Here is a 15,460-nt window from a genome sequence, read left to right as displayed (position 1 = left end):
CTTATTGTATCCGAACATGAGATGCTGAAAATATTGATGCTTGACCGGGATTCGAACTCAGATCTCTCCTTTCGTCGAGTTTGACCCCGTTGACACGATGCAGTTTCATCGTTTCATTGTTGCCCCAAGATTCCGAACTCCTCAAGTCCACATGAAGAGCGCGTGTCTCCGGTCGAATCGCCGTCTGGCACAGAAGTTTCTACCGGGTTATTTGAAGTTGCAGCATGCACACGCCAAAGTACAAGTGAAAAACTGTGGTGATTTTAACATCTGCTCGCTTGTTTTCAACAATAACGATTGGTGCCGATCCTTTTTCATCAGTAACGAAGAGTGGCATGTTTGAACCTGAAATGGCATGACGAAAAGTTCTGTGTCTGACAGGGATTCGAAATCGGCACTGATGAAAAAGGATATAACGATTGGATAGTCAATGGCTCTTCGTGTGTAGTCGACAATGGTATGTGCTGGGTTCGACTCCCAGTCAGCAAAAAACTGTACGTAATTATCGTTCACTTATTTCCAGCTCAGACATGTGCACATCTCGCTACTGGAGAAACAAACCAATTTTAACGCCTATTCGTGACTAGACGTCAATGACGATAGGTGCTGGATTCAAATTTTGGCAGGTCAAAACTGTTTCGTCTCGTCATTTTCGTTTCACTCAACTTGCTGTTGGTCAAAAACTGCCGTTTCCAGCATTTAATTATGCTTAGTTAATAATTCGATTAGGTGCTTGGTTCGAATCCCTGTCCAACACAACACTTTATGCTGTGTCATTTCAAGTTTAATCCTGCGCACACTTTGTTACTTGTGACTGACACCATATTTAAGATCTTTCGTAGTTACCTATCAGGAAAATATAGTTAAATGGATTGGAGTACCGGACCCCAGTCCAGTAAAAAAATATTCGTAAAGTAATTTCAAGTTGAAATTTTCCTTCTGAAAAGTCATTTATTGTAATAAATTTGAGTTTACTAGCGTAGTGGCTGCGTCATATCTAATAACGCGTTTTCCGGTTTTTGCATATTAATTGGCATCTGCAGTGATGCGGACCTGTTATCTCTCGTAGTAACCATTTTATATAGTCAAATGACTGTACCCAAAAAAGAGCAAAAGACCTGGAAGACAGTTACGTTATGTGAGTGGCATACAAACCAGGTGAAACGCAATTCAGGTCTTTCGGATGCTTTTGAGCATGACAGTACATTTGGGCGCTTTTCAACTGCTGATTGATCAGAAACTGGTTAACCTTTTCGATTGTTAAAATATGTAAAGCAATAACATGGGCTAATTAGTCAAGGTTTTGAAAAAAAGTCTTGTTTCTTCACTTGTTACGTTTCGACCATCCCCAGAATATCTAGTATTAGTTACTGCCGCAGCTGATACAAATCTTCTAATTTGTGTTGCAAGTCGCTAATTTTTTAAATAAATCGTCACTTCCTAGGCAGTGTGGCGCTTTGATGCGCAATTAATATACGCACTCGTCAATTTCAAAAGAAAAGTTTTACTGTAGCTTTGACTGAAGACGGTTTAGTTCAATTATATCATGTTAGTAATGCCCATACAAATATATATAGTTTTCTGTAAGCGAACTGAAAAACAAGACATTGTAGTTGCTACTACTAAAAGCTTCCTTCGAAAGTGGATGACGACTGGGGTTGTCCGCGCTGTGTCGTAAATACACTGAAGAGCCAAAGAAATTGGTTCACTTGCCTAATATCGTGCAGGGCCCCAGCGAGCACGCAGAAGTGCCGCAACACGACGTGGCATGGACTCGACTAATGACTGAAGTAGTGCTGGGGGAACTGACACCATGAATCCTGCAGGGCTGTCCATAAATCCGTAAGGATACAAGGGGATAGAGATGTTTCTGAACAGCACGTTGCAAGGCATCCCAGATACGCTCAATAACGTTCATCTCTGGGGAGTTTGGTGGCTAGCGCAAGCGTTTAAACTCAGAAGAGTGTTCCTGGAGCCACGCTGCAACAATTCTGGACGTGTAGGAGGTCGCATTGCCCCGCTGGAATTGATCATGTCCGTCGGAATGCACAATGCACATGAATGGATGCAGGTGATCAGACAGGATGCTTAAGTAAGTGTCACCTGTCAGAGCCGTATTTAGACGTACCAGGTGTCCCATATCATCCCAACTGCACACGCCCTACAACATTACAGAGCCTCCACCAGCTTGAACAGTCTGCTGCTGACATGCAGGGTCGAGGACTCATGAGGTTGTCTCCGTACCCGTACACGTCCATCTGCTCGATACAATTTGAAACGAGACTCGTCCGGCTCGATAACATGATTCCAGTCATCAACAGTCCAGCGTTGGTGTTGACGTTCCCAGACAGGGCGTAAAGCTTTGCGTCGTGCAGTCATCAAGGGTACACGTGTCGGCCTTCTTCTCCAAAAGACCGTATCGATGATGTTCCGTTGAATGGTTCGTACGCTGACACTTCCTGATGGCCCATCACTAAAATCCGCAGCAATTTGAGGAAGGGTTGCACTTCTGTCACGTTGAACGACTTTCTTCAGTCGTCGTTGGGCCCGTTCTTGCAGGATCTTTTTCCGACCGCGGCGATGTCGGAGATTTAGTATTTTTTACCAGATTCCTGATATTCACTGTCCTCTCCTGAAATGATCCTACGGGAAAATCCGCACTTCATAGTTACCTCGGAGGTGCTGTGTTCCATCGCTCGTGCGCCGACTATAACGCAACGTTCAGACTCACTTAAATCTTGATAACCTGCCATTGTAGCAGCAGTAACCGATCTAAAAACTGGGCCAGACACTTGCTGTCTTATGAAGTCGTTGCCGGCAGCAGTGCCTGATTACACATCTCTGTATTTGAATATGCATGCCTATACCAGTTTCTTCGGCGCTTCAGTGTAGTTTCCATAATTGGTACTGCCGTTAAGCTTGTTCTGGGATCTCTCTTCCTGGCTTGTGGTCACTGGCCCGTCTCGTCATCTGACTAATGTGATTCGTTGTGGGAATGCATTCAGCTAATTAAATTGAAACAATCTGTCTACATTAGATAATCGATGAATGTATCAAGTAGAAGTAATACTTGTGCGTACTTGATATTTCTTCCGGTAATTCATCTAAGATCCATATAGCAAAAAATAAGATAAAAAAGGAACGATAAACGAGTAACAATGAACGGTTCCCAAAAATGATCGATCATCAGTCAACTAGTTCCCAAAGATGACCGAGCGTAAGCACCTCAATTGCTGATGTACTTTTAATAACAAACAGCGTAGTTTTAGCTGTTACAACTAATTGGTTCTGCCCGTCTACAATGTACAAGACAGTAGTACACCTCATAATGGTGTGAAAAAGGAAAGATGATTCATCGTCGTGTGTACAACTCACCGGAATGGACTGGAATGAGGAAGGAAATCGGCCAACGTAATTTCAGAGAATAGAGTCAGGCATTTATTATAAGTAATGTATGGAATTCATGGAGACACTAATGTATATGACCGCTCAGGCATTTTATGCCTGTATTGTACTAACAACAGCACCATCACCGTTTGTTATAGGCGGTAAAAATTTCCGATACGACCAAAAACTGTTCCAAACAGTAGAAGATTAAATAAAGTATTGGGGTGCGAAGCAGTTAGCCCCTCTAGTAATATGTCAGCGCAGATTTTAATGAAGCTGAGTCAAATAAAAGCCTTATTTCTCACTCCGGAAGAAAAATACCGAGGGAGTACAATTTTATGAGTCGTTGCATTTATGACTTTGGGTGGAAGACGAGCAGCGCTAAAAGAAAGTGTTTTATTTCATGCCGGAAGAAAAAGCTGTGGTTCAGAGGGGAATTTCACAGCGTTGTGACACTCATTTCTTATGAGGGGTGGTTTCCTATGCTTTCCCGCAAGGGACGACAAAATCGCCAGCAGACCACCTTCGTCGAGGTAATTTTTTGGGGTTTCACGGAAGCAGGAGCTATCTATCCTGAGGAGCTGGAAAACGTACCAAGGGGTAACCTGACGAGAGTGATTATGTGTCTATTTTTCTGAAAAATTAATATCGCTTATCACCACTGCGCAATCATGGCGGTGTCCACGGAAGAGTAATCGATTTAAGCGCTACCGGAAAAATAAAAGTAGTTGTCTTAACAGAAGTAAATTGTGTGTGCTGTGCAACTTTGACGATGACCAAACAATCGCGTTCATTGTATTAGACTGGTATGAACAGACATGGAACTTGGAAAGTAACAATGAGTATGCGAAAGTTAATAGTTAAGGTTCAGTGGAAGAGGTTAGCGCTGGTCCTGCATGTTTTAAAAGAGTCCAAGTGAAGAACGACGATAGGAACAAAGCAAACCGGAGAGGGTCCCCCGTTAGGTAGGTGCAATCCCTGTTCCCTGAGTGAGAAGCAGCTCTATCTAAAGCTACCTCTATGGCACGTTTATAGTCTGAACAACGATATATCGTTAGTATGCACACTAACTTGATGTCTAGTGCGAATATAGAGGAAACAGACACATTTCGACCCATAGTTCTACAAAGATTCTCACAAGAAGCTGAAGCACGGTTCTCTTACTTGTTTTAAGAAGTACTATTAATTTACTTCTTTGAGTAACGAACTATGAGGGTTGGAATTTAAATAGTGGCAACTATTTATTCACAACGGACAGGAAAGCGTTACATGTTTGCACCTGTTACTGTCTTTCAAAGTAGTCACCAGCGTTGTGCAGAGCCCGCTGCCAGCGATGTGGAAGGGTAGTATACCGTTAGCAGAGCCTGTTCTGTTGATGGTGCGAATGGAGCGGTCCACTGTCTGTCGAATCTCTGGAACAGTTCTGAACCGAATGCCACGAAGTGGTTCCTTCATCTTCAGAATCAAATAAAAATCGCAAGGACTTAAGTCCGGGGAGTATGGTTGATGGTACAGTACTTCCCAGTCCCTCGACAGAACAGAGCAGCCACAGCTTGCACTGTATGCGCCCGCGCATTGTCGTGTAAAATGATGGGTGAGTTGCGCAGAAAGTGTCGCCACTTCTTTCGCAAAGCCGGTCGCAGGTGATGCTTCAAAAACGAACAGTAATACTATGCACTGACGGTATGCCGTGGAGGAACGTAATGCGTTAGCATAACACCATCAAAGTCGTACACGAGAATCAACAAAATTTTCACCATACTGGGGCTCTAACGCACTTTCGGCTTTGGGGGCGACCCATAATGACGCCATTGTTGGATTGGCGTTTCAGTTTTGGCTTCGTGGCATTTGCTTCAGAACTGTTTCAGAGATTCGACAGGCAGTAGACCGCTCCATTCGCACCATCAACAGAACAGGCTCTGCTGACGGTATACTACGCCTTCCACATCGCTGGCAACGGGTCCTACACAACGCTGCTGACTACTTAGAAGGACAGTTACACGTGGAAACGTGTAACACTTTTGTATCGGTTATGAATAAATAGCTACCACTCTTTAAGTTACAACCCTCGTACAAAGGTAAAATTATTATGAACGTTGATTAATGTATATACAATAACCAGTAAGGTGTCTTTAGATGGCTTTGGGAACTGCTATCAACTGACAGAATGATATTCTGGTTATACGTATTTCTTTAATCGTCAGTGTTAGCAAAATATATCGACGCAACAGAAGGAATAAAAATTTTTACATTATCAAACAATATTCAGTTATAGAATTTAATTAATTCATTATTTTCCGCATACTTGTGAATGTTTGTAGTTTTATTTATGCCAACTCTTATTACTGTAATTTAGTGATTGAGTTGCAAAAGGTGCAAAATAAAAAAAAATCCTAGTAGCAGAGGAGATGAAATGGGGAGTAAATTAAAATCTCCTATTTCGGTATAGACAGGCGTTTGTAGGGCCATTTTGTAAAGCTTAATGATCCAATCAGCGATAGATCTTAAGTATTAAATGTATACCAACATTTTCAGCTTATTAGAGAGCATGTAATAAGGTTTTTTATTTTAAATCGGTCTGTTGGTTTGAAAGTTATTAATTTAATGTGATTTATAGAGACTGGTGTCAGAGAGGTGCGGAGAGGTGGAAGTTGTAACCAATGAGAAATGAGAGTGCTAAGACGTTATGGGTTAGAGTATCAGGGTTGTTCGATGCTGTGAATGAAGATCTTGTTCTTGTGACGGTGAGGAAGGATTTGCATCTGGTATTGGCACAGTGAAGCTATGATGGAGAGACAGTTTTCTGGACGCCATTGAACCGCAGGTGCGTCATGTTCTGATATTGATAAATTACGCTTATGAAACTGAGTTACGGATTTTGGAAACTTTTATTACATTTGTGGTAAACTGTGGAGCAGTTTAGCAATGAACTAATTACGAATTGTAATACTGCACTATTTGAACCCTCACTTCCTTGTGGCAACTACCGAATGTCAACCCTAGCTATTTATTTTCCGTTAAATATGTGAATGTTTCATTTATAAACAATTTCAGTTCAAACTTAACTATTAATTGCCACGTAAAAGTGATTCAAAATCACTCCAACCACATTTTTCACAACTTTATATATAGCTTTAGACAGGCTGTTTCTCAGCAATCGTATATACAGTATGTATATACAGTATGTAATTATATTAATATTGGATAACTATGTTTTAGATTGGAACTTTTTACACCGACTTAGAATCGTATGTAGGCTAATAGATAGACGAGTAAAAAGACTCACAAAAATCGATTGTTCACTTAGTTCCTCACCCTGATACGAGATAGCAGCAGTTTCGTTAAAAAAAGGCACTGCATGTTGCATCCTTGATTGGTACACATTGTGTTATATCTTCACTCTGGCATGCCTGTTAGTATTGTATTGGCTTAAACAATATTTATTCTCTTAGGTTTGTCCTCACATTTTGAAATATTTACTTTACTTTGGCAGTCGTTATTAACTGCGCAAGGGAACTTCAGAAAGAAAGTTACACATTACTAAGGCAGGCCAAGTAACTCTTATTAAACACTGCACTACAATTCAAAGTGAGACAGGTAAGTGACATTGTTTTTCGACGTAAACATCAGGTCTCTATAAACGACGTTCCGATCGTTCTACCAACCGTTCAGCTCCTTGAAGATAGAAATCAAGTATTCGCTCACGAAGCCATTTGACAACCGCCGTGTGAACATCCGCATCGTCAGGTGTTCTTTCCGTTTGCCAGGCTGTGTAAATCGCATGGTACTTCCATATCGGCATCACGCACTTCTATGAGGCCTTGGTCAAAATGTTGGCATCATTTCATTAGGGCTGTAAGTGGCATTGCATTTGGTCCATATATCGCCAAACTTTCTGGTTAATCTGAGTACAATTTAGTCGTTTTTGTGCGCAAGCATCATACCGTGCCGCGAGCTTCAACTTTGAGAGTGCGTTTCAACTTGCCGCGACAATTCAGTCGCACATTGTGGTGCGCCTGTTAGCTGTACCGCTGCATAACTGTGTCTGGAGCATGTACTCTCCTCTGACAATACGCCACTCTTGTTGTGTAACGGTCTTAATGTGAGAAAACACCTGTAACTTACTTTGAGAAGACACTAGGTCCAAGGTTTTGTAAATATTAAACTTGTGAGATACTTGCGTAATTTATGTTCTTACAAGATTAATTATACATGGTATTTAAGCACGATCACTTAGAAAATGTTTCAGGGCCTTCTTGGTAATGCTTTGGTGTATGAAGATATGATGGCAGCACTTTTAAGTATTGTATACTTTTGAGTAGAATACACATGCCGATTTGGGATTTTACTGGTTTACTTTCTTTTTCAGATATAGCTATTGTGAGCAGTGTGTGCTTGGACATATGTGCGTAGATCTTGTGGGCGTTGCATATAGCATAGTGGTGAAGCTGGTTTTATTCTGTACTCGTATTTTAACGTTCTATTAGAAAAAAGTTGAAGGTAGAACCATTCGTACAGTGCAATCAGAAACCTGTTCTTGTCTGCTATACTCGACAGTATTTGTGACGAAAATTGTTTACTTATTAAGTAGTTCAGTTCTTCGCTATCAAATCACTACATTCTAAATAAACCTACTGAATTTTGATTTTGTTGACCGGCTGAATACCTTTTTACTGGCTACAATTCGATTTTAAAGCCTATTTGAGGCTATGTTACACTGGGGTGAATAATGGTTATTCCATTTTGCATCTTTCTTTAAGTCCCTCTGTGTGAAATACTTTTCCTAGAAAGAGAGGATATCCTTCCACTTGTCATTATGGTATAAAATTTCCATGTTTGTTTTTATGTCAATAGTGTGCAATAGTTTTTTATAAGTTGTTCTGCATATGTGCAATGGATGCATTCACTCTTTTATGTTCTGTGTAAATAATATAAAAAAAGTTTTGCAGTTTTCTCAATATATTTACTGTTACAAGTCTTCCACTTTAATTTATATATTCCCGAACTACTACACCGTGCGTATCTTTCTCTTACTTCATAGTTTTAACATATTCCTTATTGTGTACTTTGTCTTACATGTTTTTCCGACATGTTATTAAGTACAATAGCTCCCTACTTAACAATCATATACAAACGCTCGCTCACCGATAAATCTGTACCTACAGATTGGAAAATTGCGCTGGTCGCACCAGTGTTTAAGAAGGCTAGTAGGAGTAATCTATCGAACTACAGACCTATATTATTTACGTCGGTTTGCAGTAGGGTTTTGGAGCATATACTGTATTCAAACATTATGAATCACCTCGAAGGGAACGATCTATTGATACGTAATCAGCATGGTTTCAGAAAACATCGCTCTTGTGCAACGCAGCTAGCTCTTTATTCGCACGAAGTAATGGCCGCTGTCGACAGGGGATCTCAGGTTGATTCCGTATTTCTGGATTTCCGGAAAGCTTTTGACACCGTTCCTCACAAGCGACTTCTAATCAAGCTGCGGGCCTATGGGGTATCGTCTCAGTTGTGCGACTGGATTCGTGATTTCCTGTCAGGAAGGTCGCAGTTCGTAGTAATAGACGGCAAATCATCGAGTAAAACTGAAGTGATATCAGGTGTTCCCCAGGGAAGCGTCCTGGAACCTCTGCTGTTCCTGATCTATATAAATGACCTGGGTGACAATCTGAGCAGTTCTCTTAGGTTGTTCGCAGATGATGCTGTAATTTACCGTCTAGTAAGGTCATCCGAAGACCAGTATCAGTTGCAAAGCGATTTAGAAAAGATTGCTACACTCCTGGAAATTGAAATAAGAACACCGTGAATTCATTGTCCCAGGAAGGGGAAACTTTATTGACACATTCCTGGGGTCAGATACATCACATGATCACACTGACAGAACCACAGGCACATAGACACAGGCAACAGAGCATGCACAATGTCGGCACTAGTACAGTGTATATCCACCTTTCGCAGCAATGCAGGCTGCTATTCTCCCATGGAGACGATCGTAGAGATGCTGGATGTAGTCCTGTGGAACGGCTTGCCATGCCATTTCCACCTGGCGCCTCAGTTGGACCAGCGTTCGTGCTGGACGTGCAGACCGCGTGAGACGACGCTTCATCCAGTCCCAAACATGCTCAATGGGGGACAGATCCGGAGATCTTGCTGGCCAGGGTAGTTGACTTACACCTTCTAGAGCACGTTGGGTGGCACGGGATACATGCGGACGTGCATTGTCCTGTTGGAACAGCAAGTTCCCTTGCCGGTCTAGGAATGGTAGAACGATGGGTTCGATGACGGTTTGGATGTACCGTGCACTATTCAGTGTCCCCTCGACGATCACCAGTGGTGTACGGCCAGTGTAGGAGATCGCTCCCCACACCATGATGCCGGGTGTTGGCCCTGTGGTCTAGGAATGGTAGAACGATGGGTTCGATGACGGTTTGGATGTACCGTGCACTATTCAGTGTCCCCTCGACGATCACCAGTGGTGTACGGCCAGTGTAGGAGATCGCTCCCCACACCATGATGCCGGGTGTTGGCCCTGTGTGCCTCGGTCGTATGCAGTACTGATTGTGGCGCTCACCTGCACGGCGCCAAACACGCATACGACCATCATTGGCACCAAGGCAGAAGCGACTCTCATCGCTGAAGACGACACGTCTCCATTCGTCCCTCCATTCACGCCTGTCGCGACACCACTGGAGGCGGGCTGCACGATGTTGGGGCGTGAGCGGAAGACGGCCTAACGGTGTGCGGGACCGTAGCCCATCTTCATGGAGACGGTTGCGAATGGTCCTCGCCGATTCCCCAGGAGCAACAGTGTCCCTAATTTGCTGGGAAGTGGCGGTGCGGTCCCCTACGGCACTGCGTAGGATCCTACGGTCTTGGCGTGCATCCGTGCGTCGCTGCGGTCCGGTCCCAGGTCGACGGGCACGTGCACCTTCCGCCGACCACTGGCGACAACATCGATGTACTGTGGAGACCTCACGCCCCACGTGTTGAGCAATTCGGCGGTACGTCCACCCGGCCTCCCGCATGCCCACTATACGCCCTCGCTCAAAGTCCGTCAACTGCACATACGGTTCGCGTCCACGCTGTCGCGGCATGCTACCAGTGTTAAAGACTGCGATGGAGCTCCGTATGCCACGGCAAACTGGCTGACACTGACGGCGGCGGTGCACAAATGCTGCGCAGCTAGCGCCATTCGACGGCCAACACCGCGGTTCCTGGTGTGTCCGCTGTGCCGTGCGTGTGATCATTGCTTGTACAGCCCTCTCGCAGTGTCCGGAGCAAGTATGGTGGGTCTGACACACCGGTGTCAATGTGTTCTTTTTTTTATTTCCAGGAGTGTATATGGTGTGGCAGGTGGCAGTTGAGGCTAAATAACGAAAAGTGTGAGGTGATCCACATGAGTTCCAAAAGAAATCCGTTGGAATTCGATTACTCGATAAATAGTACAATTCTCAAGGCTGTCAATTCAACTACGTACCTGGGTGTTAAAATCACGAACAACTTCAGTTGGAAAGATCACATAGATAATATTGTGGGGAAGGCGAGTCAAAGGTTGCGTTTCGTTGGCAGGACACTTAGAAGATGTAACAAGTCCACTAAAGAGACAGCTTACACTACGCTCGTTCGTCCTCTGTTAGAATATTGCTGCGCGGTGTGGGATCCTTACCAGGTGGGCTTGACGGAGGACATCGAAATGGTGCAAAAAAGGGCAGCTCGTTTCGTATTATCACGTAATAGGGGAGAGAGTGTGGCAGATATGATACGCGAGTTGGGATGGAAGTCTTTAAAGCAAAGACGTTTTTCGTCGCGGTTTTTCGTTGCGGCGAGATCTATTTACGAAATTTCAGTCACCAACTTTCTCTTCCGAATGCGAAAATATTTTGTTGAGCCCAACCTACATAGGTAGGAATGATCATCAAAATAAAATAAGAGAAATCAGAGCTCGAACAGAAAGGTTTAGGTGTTCATTTTTCCCGCGCGCTGTTCGGGAGTGGAATGGTAGAGAGATAGTATGATTGTGGTTCGATGCACCCTCTGCCAAGCACTTGAATGTTAATTGCAGAGTAGTCATGTAGATGTAGATGTAGATGAGGAGGGTGTATTTTTTATGGTGTACCATTTTGTGTTTGTGTTGAGGGATGTGTTTCTGGTATGAGTGTGCATTATGTGTTACAGATATATCTTAATATATCTAGTGTGTTCTCATTTTTGCTGTCTTCTGTTTGTATCTTATTTTAACGGTGTTGTGGAGCTTGTGTTGTATCCATTCTTTTGTGCTACGCTGATAATCATGTTTAGTCCTTCTCAACATTATTTTTTTTTAGTGGTGTTCTGCTTTGGTTGTATGTCGTATGCCAGATGGCTGCTTTTTTTGTGAGTGTGGTTTGATTACTTGTGTGTTATAATACCTGTAGATGTTTCTTTTCTGAAAAGTTGAATTTGTGCATGTTATTAATTTTTGCATATTTTAAGGTCAAGATAGTTCACTGATTCTTCTGTTTCCATTTCTATCGCGGATTGAATAATGTGGTGTGTATTAAATATCTGCACTTGCAAGAAGTTTATATGAGGCTGTGCTGAAGAGTATTTCCTCCAAATTTTTTAATCTGTGCTCAAGGTTGGTTGAGGTATTGCTTGTCATGTGTATTACTCGGTCACCTGTCCCATTTCACTGATGGAAGTTGCAACCAACTCCCACTAGAGGACTCCAGATTGTAGCGTGTAACATGACATTGTGTAACATGACTACGTCGGTATATGCGAGGTCTTTAGACCCACCATGGAAGCCGAGAGGGCTAACGCGCTGCTTCCTGGCGCGCCGGCCCCAGATCGAATCCGCCCAGCGGATTAACGACGACGGCCGGTGTTCCGGCCAGCCTGGATGTGGTTTTTAGGCGGTTTTCCACATCCTACAACGTGAATACCGGGATGGTCCCCGTTTCCCGCCTCAGTTACACGACTCGCAGACATTTGAAACACATTCACACTATTTCACGATTTACACTAGACGCAGACAGCTGAGGTACACTACTTCTGTCGCAGTGGGTGGCGGCAGGAAGGGGATCCGGCCACCCCTTAAACTGAACCATGCCAATTCCGTACTTAACCCTGCCGACCCTGCACACAATGCGGGATAAAGGCGGGAGCAAAAGAAAGAAAGAAATGTGAGGTCTTTAGAAAACTGAAAGCACGAATTCGATGAGTTTGTTCACACAAGGAGATCCCACTTCTTCAGCATAATATTACCATACCACACACAAGCGCTGCAACATCTGCAGTAATCCCACTCCTTGGGTTACTTATCGTTGTGCCCAAGTCTCTGTATACATGGAATTTATTTTCGATTTATAAAGTTTCCTTGTACAGCTTGATAGGATGATTGGAGACATGAACAGAGATCACTGACGTGGGAGTGGGCCACGTAGAGCTGGCTGTGTGAAAAACAACTGACACCAAGAGAACAAACAGACTGACATCATGATTTTACAGTTTTATTATTAGTATGGACTGGGAGAGCTAAATATGTGTAACACAAGTGGCACAGAGGCTCTCTGAACGACTAATTTCTGAAACAGGGCACAACTTACGAAAAGGATCAGGGAGGGCTTAGGAACTGGAGAGGAGGGAGGGGAATAGAAGAATGAAGGAGAGGAGAGAGAGTGAGTGGTGGAGAGGATAGAGGTGGCTGAGGAGAGTGGGAAAGCGGAGGAGGAGGGGGGTGGGGGGGTAAGAGGTGAGGGTCAAATTTCATCCAAAGTCGCCTTCCCATTCCTACTGTTTTTATTTCATATTGTCAATCACCATTTTGTAGTATCTCTGTGTCAACCATAGTTAGTTACTTTGCAGCTAATACAGTGCGACTAAACTACTACTTTCAGTGTCTTAATTTCTGACTAAATTCCCTCAGCAACTCCATTTAATCTTCTTTAAGTCTATGACGATAAATGTAAACTGAGAAAGCATTTCCATATTGGGCAGAAACAAAACATTATCATCAGCAAAGTAGAGCAGCGAAAGAAAAATATTCCGTGTTAGACTATGAAAGGTGGCTACACTGAGCCACAGCGCCAGAGATCGCTAGAGAGCATTGTTCGCCCGCCTCCACTGGCAGAGTGATTATTGAGATGTCGTAGTAGTCAGTGCTTGTCCAGGACTCGTAGTAGTCAGTTCGTGTTCAGATGTGCTAGTAGAGAGTGCTTGCTGAGATGTGATACTGAAAAATTCTTGTTGAGATGTTGTAATAGCGAGTCGGTGTGGAGATATATTGTAATAATTTGAGTGCTTGTCATCAATATATGAAGGTAACGAAACTTGATTTATTTTTCATTATTTCCATGTTTTAAATAATGCGTCATTACAGGTTCAATCAACAAAGCATCTGGCTTGTGTTCTTGGATTAGAGTGTAATTGTGGTTCTCTTGAGTAATTATGGTATTTTTATTTCCTTTAATTAATTCAGTATAAATGTTATTTAAAAATTCTTGTGTTGTTGAAGAAGAACCGTGCCAGATGCGTACGTTGAGTCACACTCCCACACACAGAACAGTTACTCTTGTGCTTGTTGTTGCGTTGGTTTTATAGTTGCTGGGGACTTAATTAATTAATTGTGTTAATGAAAATTTCCATTTCATTCCTTGTTGTTGTTCTAAGCAGTCAGATAGCGTAATAATAACAGTCAGGGCCAACCGTTTACGAGACTTCGTAACCGGACAGACAGCTGCTAAAGCAAGAAAAAAAAAATTATTTGCATTTCATATTAATTAAGCCCCCATGCACGTGGCGACTGCTGCTTCGGATCGTCCCTTGGAATTCTTCTGATTGTGTAGACAGTAGTATTGTTGTAGTAATTTGTAGTTTAGTAATTGTAGTCTATATTGCATGTGTAGATTTGGTAATTAGCATTCTTCTAATGGTATTTTTCAAAATTTAATTTTTATTGCCTTGTATACGCGTTTGACGATTTAGTGCAATTATTTCAATTGTTCGTTAATCGTGTTTGAGGGAAACATTTCGAGTGAATGATTGTTGGAGATAAAGTGTCATTGTGTGCAATTTTCATATAGTGACGAGTTTTGTATATTTTGTAAATGATTACGCGATCAATGAAAAAGGCAAAAATGATGAATAGTGAGAATGACGAAATTGTTAACATGGCGAACTCGCCAACAGAGGAAAACAGTGTGATGAATAATGAAGTGGAAAACAATGTAATAAGTCGGGAAAATAGTCCGGAACCATTTCAAAATTTTTCTCAATCAGAAAATTTACAGAATATGAGATTAACGATAGAAGATTCTGAAATAGTATCGAACACAGATAGCTTTACAGCTATGACGAAGGAAACTGGTTTTGCGGGAAATGTTAGGGGCGAAAAGAATTGTGAACCGGCTACTATGGAGCAGTTGATGGGTGCAATATTAAATCTGGGATCACAAATGGGAACAATGGTAACACAGATGAGAACAATGGAAACACGAATGGAAACAATGAAAACAGAGATAGGAACACGGTTAGACTCACAAGGATCTGAATTAAAAACAGTGGGATCACATATAGGAACAATTAAAACAGAGATGGAAACAATGGAAACACGGTTAGACTCACGAATAGGGACACGTTTCAAAAATATGAAAGATGAGTTAAAGAAAGAAATCAGAGAAGAAGTACAACCGATTTTGAATTCTCACAATAGTAGATTAATTGCAGTAGAGATTAGACAAAGGGAACAGGATCGAGAACAGGAAGAAAGAGATCGCGTGATAGTACAAAAATTTTCAGAGTTAAATTTACAACGTGCACACGATAAGGAAGAAATATTTGAGAGAATCGAGGAATCCGTACCAAATGACAGAATAAATAACTTAACGCAACAGTGTGAACAGTTAACTACTAAATGTGACAATACTGAAACCCGAGTCGCGACACTTACGGAAGACGTAAATAAACAGAAAGAGCAATTAGGTGACTTATCGGAAAGAGTTGAGGAGATTTCAGATAAATTGACAAATCTTAGTTTAAATGGGGATAGAGATTCAGATGATACAGCTCCATTACCATTTGCAGA

The sequence above is a fragment of the Schistocerca nitens genome, chromosome 4 (assembly GCF_023898315.1).
Source record: "Schistocerca nitens isolate TAMUIC-IGC-003100 chromosome 4, iqSchNite1.1, whole genome shotgun sequence".
In the NCBI taxonomy this organism is placed as follows: domain Eukaryota; kingdom Metazoa; phylum Arthropoda; class Insecta; order Orthoptera; family Acrididae; genus Schistocerca; species Schistocerca nitens.
Note: the sequence above shows the minus strand (reverse complement) of the source record.